Here is a 10,940-nt window from a genome sequence, read left to right as displayed (position 1 = left end):
GAGAATATGAATACTGATGTTACGTTGTAAAGAGTTGAGGGTCATTAGTGTTCTTACCCCACAATGGTACAAACTGAAGAAAATCCTTTCAAATTTAAGGTTTCAGCAAACAGTGCACGGATCAGGACACCTTCGAGGAACATCACAGAGTACATACATTCCTCGGATAATGGACTGACTAAATTGTACAGGAGCGAGAATAAATGATGTTAAAGTCCATTTTTTCGACACTTTGGCTTTTCACGACCTGTAATCTTGCAATAAAACACGAAGCAAAATTAAAAAGGATTAAATCTACGAGAAAATAGAAGAACTAAAATGGGGATTCCAAGCTAACCACTGTAAAAAATAATAAAGTTCTTTGTGAGATGAGCTGGGAAGTTTAAGGTACGTGCGAAGGTCAAGTTACCCACTCACATGTAGGAATATTCTTAGCAGCTCCGTTTTCTTCTGAAGGGATTTCTAGGCAATGCAGATACAGAAGTCTTATGAATGAAAGAACATCTCAGCCAGATTGAAATGACTCTATAAATGCACTATTGATGCTTGTGTCGTATTGATTAAAACGTTAACTATACGCGGACACTTTACCTGTATGAACAGTAAATTTCGTAGGCTTGAGAGAAATCTACCGCTCTCCAAAAAAATGATTCCAAGGTTAACGTTAGAAAAATTCCTAGATGTAAATAATAAAAGCAGAAGAAGTCACTTACAAAAGGACATTTGGAAATGTGTGCCTAAAAAATAAAATTTGGCCCTTCAACATATTCAGAAATTGTGCGGTTATCTTTTAAAGGCATCTGAGCGTTATACCCTTCCACCCCTTCCCTTCCCTCCCCCTCCCCTCGAAAAAAATATGCCCTTAATGAGGAGCTAATAGCGCTGGTTCTTTTTGAAAAACTAATCAAGGAAAACAACGGTAAAGCCGTTTACGTTGGGAGCTCCCCTGGGTTAACATGTTGTGATTACATCTGAACTATCAGTATGCATATTATCCATACTGATTTCAATACATTGCCTGAGGTACTGACAAGGAGAATTTGTTTAACAATCAACAGCTTCACTTTACTTGCTGATCAGTTCCTTTACTCTCGTGACCTTAAGGTGGGATTCAGGGGCGATATTGTGAGGAGAAATTAGATTAGGTCACTCTTACGGGGTTGTAGGGTTTAAGATTCAGGACAATACAAGAACAGTCATGCGCCAGCCTTATACTCGTTCTTTACCTCATCGCCTTTTTACAACGGATTCTTCCGAACTTTTATGAAACTTAATGTTCGGTAACTTTGAAGTCACCTCTGGATAATTCCTGGGGACCAAAAGTGAACATTTTGCTGTGAAATATTTTTTGCTTAAAACAGTATTTAGTGCTTTTTCGTTTTGTTTGTGTTTGTGTGGAGGAAAAAATCTGATAACTGATCTTCATATTTCATAATTAGTTGGGACACTTCTCCTGAAAAACTTTTGTGATTTTCTTTCGGCCCTATGTCTCTCTTTTATCATTGTGTTAAGTACCAAGTCTTGTATAGCCATATTGCGGACCAACATTGAGTCAGACAGGCAGGGGCTAGTTGTAGATGTCTCAAAAAATATTTGTGGGAGTGTGGGTCAATGGATACAGGAAGGCTCAATCGCTGCAATATTGCTTTCTCAACTGAAAACCTTTACGTGTTGTGGATGGTTGTGGATGTTTTTGAGTGTTTTCTCCAACCATTTAAGATCTTATTTCAATTAAGAACCACCTTGCTTACATCAAACTCGACTTTTCAGTTACCTGCAACTTGAGAAATATCGCAGCCCAAATTTTCCGGACTTCAAATCCTTCCAGACTGCATTGGCAAGTCGAAACTCCTGCAAAGAGAGATGAGAGACCGAAAGACACAATTGTGAATGCTCATACATTTTTGGAAATTCCTGATGAGGTGATATTTTTTGTTCAGTTATTATGTTCGGGTGATCTTGATGTGGGAAAATAACCGTATCTGCAGATTGCAGGTACACTGTATGGGCATAACAGGTAATATTAACATTGCGTTATTTTTCCCCCCACTATATATCAAATGGTTCTATACGCTCGAGAGCTTCTACCTGTTAACAGTTGTTTTCGAAAAATATTACTTTAAAAACCTTTGGTTCCAACTACCGCAAAATGTACCGTGAACCGACGAAATGACGCGTCCGGGATTAGTGTCAGTACAGGCATTAAATATGGCCCATCATATCTCTAAAGCAAGAGTACGGTTACATTTTTTTTTGGTTTTTTTCGATGGGGACAGATATTGGTAGGGAAAACATGTAAGGAACGTTTTAAAAACAAATTGTTCAGTAACCCTTTTTTTCTGGGAGGGAATCACCTTCAAGTGCCTATGACCACGGAATTTTTGAAATTACCACCGATAGCGGTGTATACGTACCTTCAGCAAGCTCTATCGAGAGTTGTGATACATAGCTACTCAAGGGGGAAGCAAAGAAAAAATGGAAGTTGCGAGCACAGTTCAGCCCTACAAAGGAGAACCAGCGTGCATCTAAACGAAGAATTTTTTTTCCGACAAAGGACTGACTAAGACGCTTTCTCGCCCTGCGGTTTTTTCAGGTCAAGAATAGAACAAAAAACTCCCGTTACTGAATAATTAGTTTGTTGCGTTTGTGTTCTGTTTTCTATAGCGAAATCTATGTGAATAACGGGTAGTGCGTGCGTTTCTGTGGCTGTATAAAATTTCCAGTCCTTCGCACTAAGTGCGGCGGAGGGTCCCCTAGCTCAGTTGCTCTAGAGTTTCGTTGAACTGTAGAGTTAATTACCTTAGCAAACAAAAAAGCGAAATTCTGACGAAAGAATCAGCTTTATCGCGAGGCACGATGATTTTTCGCCGAGAAGTCCTCGGGCAGTTCACCGCAAGTGGCTCCTTTCCTCAGAGAGTGCAAAGGTACAGGCTATCGTCATCGATCGGACCACCCAAAGCAACGGACAAAATTTGAATATTCGGCAGGTTTTGCTGTGAGCACTTAAGCTTGGTGATTATTTTCGCTAAATAGCTATCGAAGGGGAAGAGATGACAGTGAAAATGACCGCGAAGAGAATCATAAATAAGTTAGAAGTGGCAAAGTTTCAAGGTGAATATCTTAAGTAGTTTCATTTTGGGAAACTTTGAAGAGGGATTAGTCATTTTAAAATTCACGGGCGAAAAGCATATATTATAGGAGAAACAGAATTTTCACGTGCGAACCCAAGGATAAATCTTTAGATATCATAGCTTTTCGCAAGTTTGACGTCGGAATCCGGAATCTGATCGGGTAATAGAATTGAGGCGATGTGTCTCTGCGGGGATGGGGTAAGTATTGTACATTGAATCGACCGTACCACTCGCGGTAGAGAGAGAATTAACCTCGTACCAAACTGTTTCTTCCGCGGCCCGTGTCCAATTGCTTGTTCAAAGCATAGCCAGAAAGTAGCGAACTTGGAAAAATCAGGTACAAAACGCTAGTTTCCAGCGAAATGCGCGGGGGAGTTAGTTTGGTATTGGAGACATGTCCTAGGGTTTTGCCATTATCTTAGATCGTAAATATGGCTTAGAAAAATGCCGATCGGGGGGATTTTCGGTGCGCAAAAACCACCTCCGCATGGACAACGGTCGAAATCGGAGTGTGCAGGCCTGGACTCCGTCTTTTGACAGGAAACAGAGTGATGGTTAAAGCAAGCCCTAAAACGGAAGAGAAAGAAATCGCCAGGAAACTACCACAGACACTCAGGATGTGGAGTAAGGGTTATTGATTTTACGTGTAAAATATTTATTATTTTTAAATATTATCGTTTGTTTAAATCGGACCATTACTTCGTTCACCATACTATTCTTCATAACGGTGTTTCAAATTTTCAACGGTTCCGCTCGTAACTTAACACAACCCCGAGGTCACACAACGCGTGACAGCGTTCATGAATTAATCGTTGTCTTTTTCTCGAGACGTGAGCTTGGGCCGCCTGTACTTCAGGAAAGGGCTTGAACGTTATACAATGATATGGTTTCCGCTACTAAAACACGATGGAAACAAGAATGTGGTTCGATTTTCATTAGCGAGTTAGAAAAGCGCAAATGTAGTCATGTGGAAAAGACAAGGAATATAAGTACACACTCTAGCGCGTGGAAATAAACCAAACAATAAGGGAGCTTCGCCATTCTTCGCTTGCGAAATGCCAGCCGAAAAGAATGTTGAACAATCGTGTTCGGTGTGGGTACTGGCCACTTAATCGGCATTCTTTTCAGCTAAATTCATGGTTATCTTCCCCTGATTTGACTAGTGGATATGTGTTAGTAACAGCCGTTCTTCGAAGGCCGGCAACGGAGCATAAGGCTGATGAACAACGATCGAATCGCGTCCATGTTGGCCATACAGCTACATCCTTTGGAAAGTAATTATAGACAAATACTCGGTATATGTGTATTGTTCTTGTAGCTAACATCATTTGGCGCTCTAGGACACGCAATACGTTCGGCCTTTACTCTGGATTTTTCCTCTCTTCATTATAGTTGCCGGACGCGGCTTCGCAGTTTCCCACGCCACAGCTATGTAATATGATCATTTTGGCTGCGCGCTTATGGGAACACTTTTTGGCCGCCAAATCGTACTTTCAGTGCACAAAAAAGTGAACAAGGAAACTCGCCAGGCGCTAAGGTCGATTAATTCTAATTTTTAATACCGCTATCAACCAGAAAATAAAAAAAAAAAAAATTTTCGTGTCATAGGCACTCTAAGTTCTCGTGTTATAAGTTCTCCTCTGGTTCAGTTCTTTGACTGACAGCCAATCTACAACAAAAATTCTCGGACTAGAACTATACGTGAATGTCAAAATGAATCTTGAAAGGGGGGTGGAAGCTAGCGATCCCTTGAGCTTTAAACTGGATATTTGGTGCGGAAGGGGTTTGAACTGTTGCCTAGGTCGTTCAATTTCAAAGCGAACCTCCTGATATTAAGCTGAAAAAACTGCCGTGTAAATACTTCATCATCTGGGTGTGCTGGCGGAAATAGTGTTCTCTTCGTCTAAGCCTAAACCGGTTTTGAACACGCACCCGTTAGTTGCTTGTACAGCTCTATGTATAGGAGCCAATTTTCAACGTCAGTTGTTTACTTTATCTATGTAAAAAATATGTCTTCAACTTTTGTGCGCGATATCTCAGCTCTTGTTTTTCTTCCATACATTCGGCTAAACTTCCCAAGCTAAACGCTCTTATCAAAAAGCTCCAAAATGACAGTTTATTGTACAAGAATGGTAAGATATGATTCCTTAATTGTGAATTATTAACAGGATCATTGAAATCCAAAACAACCTTGTTGGCTCAAACCCCGCTAAGAAGAACTGTTGTTCGTTTCCCTTAGGAGTTAGAGTTAGCAGAGTTCTACTGTATACATGAATGACGGAATCCCACGAGCAAGCGTTTCGAGTTATCAGAACTGGGCTTTACTTACAATTTTGCAAGCTTTCTCTGCAAATGTTTTAAACGATGCTCTGAATAACCTTGAAATTTTGATGAGCATAACTTTTAAACGATACTTGACATAAGGGCATAACAAGTGGCAGCTCGTTATTTACAGTTCTTTCTAGATTCCTTGATCTGGCTAATTCATGTAAACTCTGGACACAGAGTCTGTCACGTGACCCGTTACAAAAAGCCACCTGCACATCGCATAAATTAACGTTATGAAGGTCATTCAAGGTTTTCTTCACTTCAGAGAACGCCTCACTCTGAACTGACAAATTTCAAACGAAATTTCATCTTTTATGGTGGGTACCGTGGCGGCAGTTGTGTTCCTACTTGCACGAAACTCATATCGCGTTATAATAACAAACAAATAATGCGATCAATCTATGACCAAAATATCGTCATAAAATGAGATTAGTCAACCCCCTCTGTGCAGTGAATCAAAGATTTTGATTGATTAACCCAGGCAGCTGTGACCGCATGGGTCTGTAGCTGCTCGCTTGTATACATTTCTAGATCAGATACATACGGTTTTAGTTCGGCTACACGACTCTCAAACGTCGCAACCTCGAGACAGCTGTGCGCTCATTAACATATTCAAGGACATCACTCCACAAGCTTATTGAAGCAGAGATATCAAAAACCGTTGATTCAATCAATTCCTTTTGATGATATTTTCTTCCAACATCTGATATCTCCATGTTCTATACAGGGTATCCACTAATTAACCATACCGCCACTTTGAATTAACAATTGGACTATACGTTAGAGTGTGCTCATGGCCGATATACGGAAATTTTAGACAGCGACAGAGAAGTTGCTCGAGGTGTCGTTTCAAAACTTCCCACGCGCTCCATGTCTCCATGAACACAGGTATGAACCAATTGTTTAAAACAACGTAAACGCAGTCGTTTGGATATTGTTTTCTTGCAATTTAAAACTTTTGGGAAAAGACGGCGCTCCATAAAGGTAAAATATATCGAATTTTTACTAAAAAAAGCTCTTAGGAAATAACGGTTTCACAACTTGGTCTTAAACTAAAACAAATAATAGTTTTAGCCAAAATGTACTTTTGAGTATTTTAAAATCTTATCGCCAATCTTATCAAGTATTCTATACTATATTATCTAACATTTTGATAAATGGAGAATAGAGAATGGGGAATGGAACCATTTAGAGGCACTTTGAAAAATTCTGACCGCCGTGCATTTGGGTCTATTCGAGAGCGTGCCCGGCAGTCTGAGCGGAAGCGTACAATTGCAAAGTGTCGACAACCGAGCGATATAACTGCTTGCACAGCACGGAGAATTTGTCCACTTAAAGCTAAATTAATCTTTGACATTTCTAAGTAAACATCTGATAATCTTAACAAGTTTGAAAAAACCTTTCGGTGGAAATGCTTTGAAAATTTCTGACTGCTACACATTTCGTCTATTTTAGAACGCGCCTGGTTGCAGGGCATTTAGAGACAGCGTATTCTGAAACTAGAAAAAATGATAGTTATAGCCAAGATGTATTTTAAGTATTTTGAAATCTGATCTTCGAGTATTCTCTAATATTTTTATCTAAAATTTTATCAAAAGAAACACTAAATATACCATTTATGAGCGAAAAATGTCAGAATTCTTTGCGTTTAAGCGACCCGCGTTGGATGCAAGGTATAATTGATTGTGTATTGGAGAACTGAGAAAGGCAGATCGATAGTACTTGGTGCCTTTCGCTGAGTATGGTGGGCTTGGCAGGATATATTTTCCTCCCTAAATGTGACCCAACATTATTCTGAACTCTTTAGTAACGTGGTTTTTTGCTCAGCTAATGTAATGTTGGCAACATCATTAATACGAAAATAGTAGCCTTGAAACTGTAATTTCGATGCACAAGTCACAAGCACAAGTCACAAGCACAATTCAGGGAGAGGTCAGTAAAAAGTACTCAGAGAGAATCAAATTGTAAGAGTCAAAGAAATTAGCAGAGTGGGCTTAACAGCACATAGTTTCCTATTTATTGCGACCCTACATTACTCTGAAACTCTTTAATAACGTATTTTTTTTCTCAGCTAATGTCATGTTTGAAACATCATTAGTATGAAAATAGTAGCCTTGAAACTGTAATTTCGATGAACATTTAAAATTTACACTGGACTTCCACTTCAAAGTATTGTGAAGCATTGAAGATGAGTGAAAGCGAATGCAATGAATTCTCTTGTTTTTTCCGGTGATACATGGTTTTTTGTTGAAGATACATGGTAACCAGAAAAGCGTTACATGGTGAACAGCGTGTTCTTGATTCATTCCGTTATATGATTGTTGTTCTGATTGTCGTGTTTTGTTTACCTTGAAAAATCTAACACCATCGACTGTGTATTTGCTTCCCACAATTTCGGAAATACTATACGATGTGGTTAGGATTTTGAGACAAATTTATGTTAAATTCAACTGAAACATTGTTACCAGTGATAAGGTTTGTTTTGTCTGCGGTAGAGAACTGCACTTGACTTGAAGATTAGCTTACTTGTTTTATAAAGGACATTCAACTCTTTAAAAACATATTTGGACAGTTCTTCTATTATCTTCAGTTCTGAATAATACAAAGTACAAAGTTGAATTTAAAGTGTGTAACAAAATGCTGATAGGACCTCTCACATTTTCAGACATCAACATAATTCTCCACAATGTTGCACACTTTGTTTTGATGAGTGTTTTAACATCTTAGATTACGCTTCCACAACTTTTCAACTTAAAATCAAAGAAGCTATCCACATTAAATGGGAGCGACCTAAACTTAATCATCTACTTTGTCATGTTAATTTAAAACTTTCCTTGTAAATGCATACGTTGTTCTGTTTCTTTGTTTGTTTTGTCCAATCAGCGTTTTGTTACACGCGTTAAATTCAACTTTGTACTTTGTATTATTCAGAACATTCAACTCTGTAACCTCAACCAACCTTACAGAGTGTCACAAAAGGCGAGTGACGTGTAAAAAAATTACCGTAATTTTACACGTTTGCTATTAAGGCTTTTCTCAGGGCTGGAAATCATTACAAAGCACCGCACTTCATATAACAGAAGCCTTTATCAGACAAGTGTATATGACATTTTGCATTTTGTTCCTCAATATAGAATGGATGAGAAGCAGTTCAAAGCAAGCTTAATGAAGTATTTCGGAGAAACAAGAGCAAAAATAACCAAAGAAATAACCGAAGGTGAAATCAAACGTATCTATGCTGCACGGTCAGCAACATATGACGAGGTACTCTAAAATAGTAAAATAGTAATAATAGGGGTCTGGAGGACCACGTAGCACATTGCCGTTTGACCCGCCGGAAACTTTATCCATCACTCAGGGTTGCCTTTCTCGAATGTTCCAGTACTACTGGAACTTTCGGGCCCGATGCAACATTCCTAGATCTTAATAAGGGAATAATAATGCAGTCTTGGTAATCATATGATTTCGAGTGCAATTTGGAATAAATGAGCAAGGGTAAATTTCTTAAAGACTAACAAAATTTCAGAGCCCGTAGGGTGAGTGCAATTTGTGGTCTTGTTTGACCAATGATAATGTGGTTTGTGTGGTCTTTGAAAAGATTTACATGTGCTTATTTATTACAATTTGCACGAGTGCAGTAATCGTGTAATCGTGTGATTACGTTTTAATAATATGTATGAATAAATACGAGATACTTTATCATAATTATGCAGAAGCAAAGCGCGCGCATCAAGTGCAAAAATAATTTATTCAAACCCTGCAAGTGACATTGTGCGTTTGGTCAAAACAACCACGAACGATCAAAGCAATAATATACAACGATATTTTCACATCTTTAAGGCGTAAAAAAGTTCAAAGTCCGGCTAAACAGTTGAAGGAATTGTTCGGTCTGGTTTGCTACTTCTTTGCACTGAATTAACCCTCTTCTGCATTGAATTACCTGGAAACTTCATTTATCTTAACGAGTTAGAACTAAGTAATTTTTTCATGTATCTTATTAGCTCAAAAACTAGTTTATTATACCTTGCTCCCCGATATTTCCTTTGTTTAAGTTCAAATTTTTTAAAGTAAAATCTCGATTTTGATTGAAAACAGATCAGCTTTTCGGGTCCGTAAAGTTACCGAAGCTCTCGAGGAAAAGGGGCCCAAGGTGACACTAGACTAGTGTCGTATTTATCGAACATCTAATCGTAATAACCGGCTTGAACTTTCTCATCGTATAGGAACATTCAGCGGTGCGCACTTCATATTTCAAGCCACAGGCCGAATCTTTGCATAATGCCCTTAAAGAAGTTTACCAGGACAAACCAATGGATCAGATCAAAATCATTGACGCCGGAGCTGGGACAGGTTGATTGGAGTTGAGCTCAAGAAACTCGGATACACCAACCTATGTGCTCTGGACATCTCAGCTGAAATTTTAACGGAAGCAAAGAAGAAAGAGGTCTATACTGAGTTCATCTGCACGTCTTTGAACGGGCAGCCGATACCTCAGATAAAATCAGGGCAATCCGATGCTTTGATTGTGGTGGGGCGCTCATTACAGAACGTATAAGCTCCTCTGCTTTCGTGGAGATGATAAGAATGGTTCGGTCTGGTAGGTCTGAGTACGATTTTAGATTGAGGACCTAACAGAATTGTAAAAAAGGAAAAACATATAAAATCTCTTCACAAGTTTTTCCTGGTTTGTTATTGTTTTTCGAAAACTTAAACCGTGAGATAGATCAGTTAATGAAGACTAACGTAACACCCTTCCTGATAAATTCCCTTAATATCTAGCATCTGACCCTTAAATCTTCCGCTGGGGTCAAACCCTCTCTCTGCAAATTCGCTTAAGGAATTTTCTGATGTATCAAGAGCACACCCCCAAGCTGGTCTCTTCAACTTCTCTTTGGATGATGTCACAGGTTAAAGGTTAACCAACTCTTTGAGTTAAATCTAATGAATACATGGACAAATAGGAAAATAATAATGGAAATTTCCTATGATGAAACCTTACAAGATCCGCACTAAATTCCAATGTTAGCTTCTTTCCAGATGGCGTCCTCTGTTTTAACATAATGAAAGAGGAATTAGAACACTATCAAGAGATGATGACGGAGCTGGAGAAGGCTGGCGAATGGATGTGCATGTCCAAAGAGTCTTCACCTTTCTCTGTAGCTGTGGACCTACCCAGTTAATGCTGGAAGTTCGTTTACAAAGTTTTGAAGAACTAAGAAACCATGGCAGTTAACCCTAGCTCATCTAGGCCATAATAGAAAATGATTGTTTTAGCTGACTTGCAACATCGTTTATGATGTTGTTGTGATGTCTTGATGTCAGTATATTTCTACTATATGAAATAAATCAAACTGTTAAAAACGACATTGCTCTGATTTTGTACGTACGGTAAAAATAAATGCTGTTAAGGTGGAACCGATAAGTACCGAGACTCTCGAGAAATTTAGGGTCAAGACGGAGAAGAAACTGCTTATCCACTGA

General features: G+C 38.9%; 1 pseudogene; it reads left to right on the top strand.

Moving 5' to 3' along the window:
* Positions 1-8,594: 8,594 nt before the first annotated feature.
* LOC131770147 (methyltransferase-like protein 27) lies at positions 8,595-10,675 on the top strand (annotated as a pseudogene).
* The last annotated feature ends 265 nt before the right edge of the window (positions 10,676-10,940 follow it).

The sequence above is a fragment of the Pocillopora verrucosa genome, chromosome 13, assembly GCF_036669915.1.
Source record: "Pocillopora verrucosa isolate sample1 chromosome 13, ASM3666991v2, whole genome shotgun sequence".
Classification (NCBI taxonomy): domain Eukaryota; kingdom Metazoa; phylum Cnidaria; class Anthozoa; order Scleractinia; family Pocilloporidae; genus Pocillopora; species Pocillopora verrucosa.
This window is presented reverse-complemented; position numbering and strand designations above follow the sequence as displayed.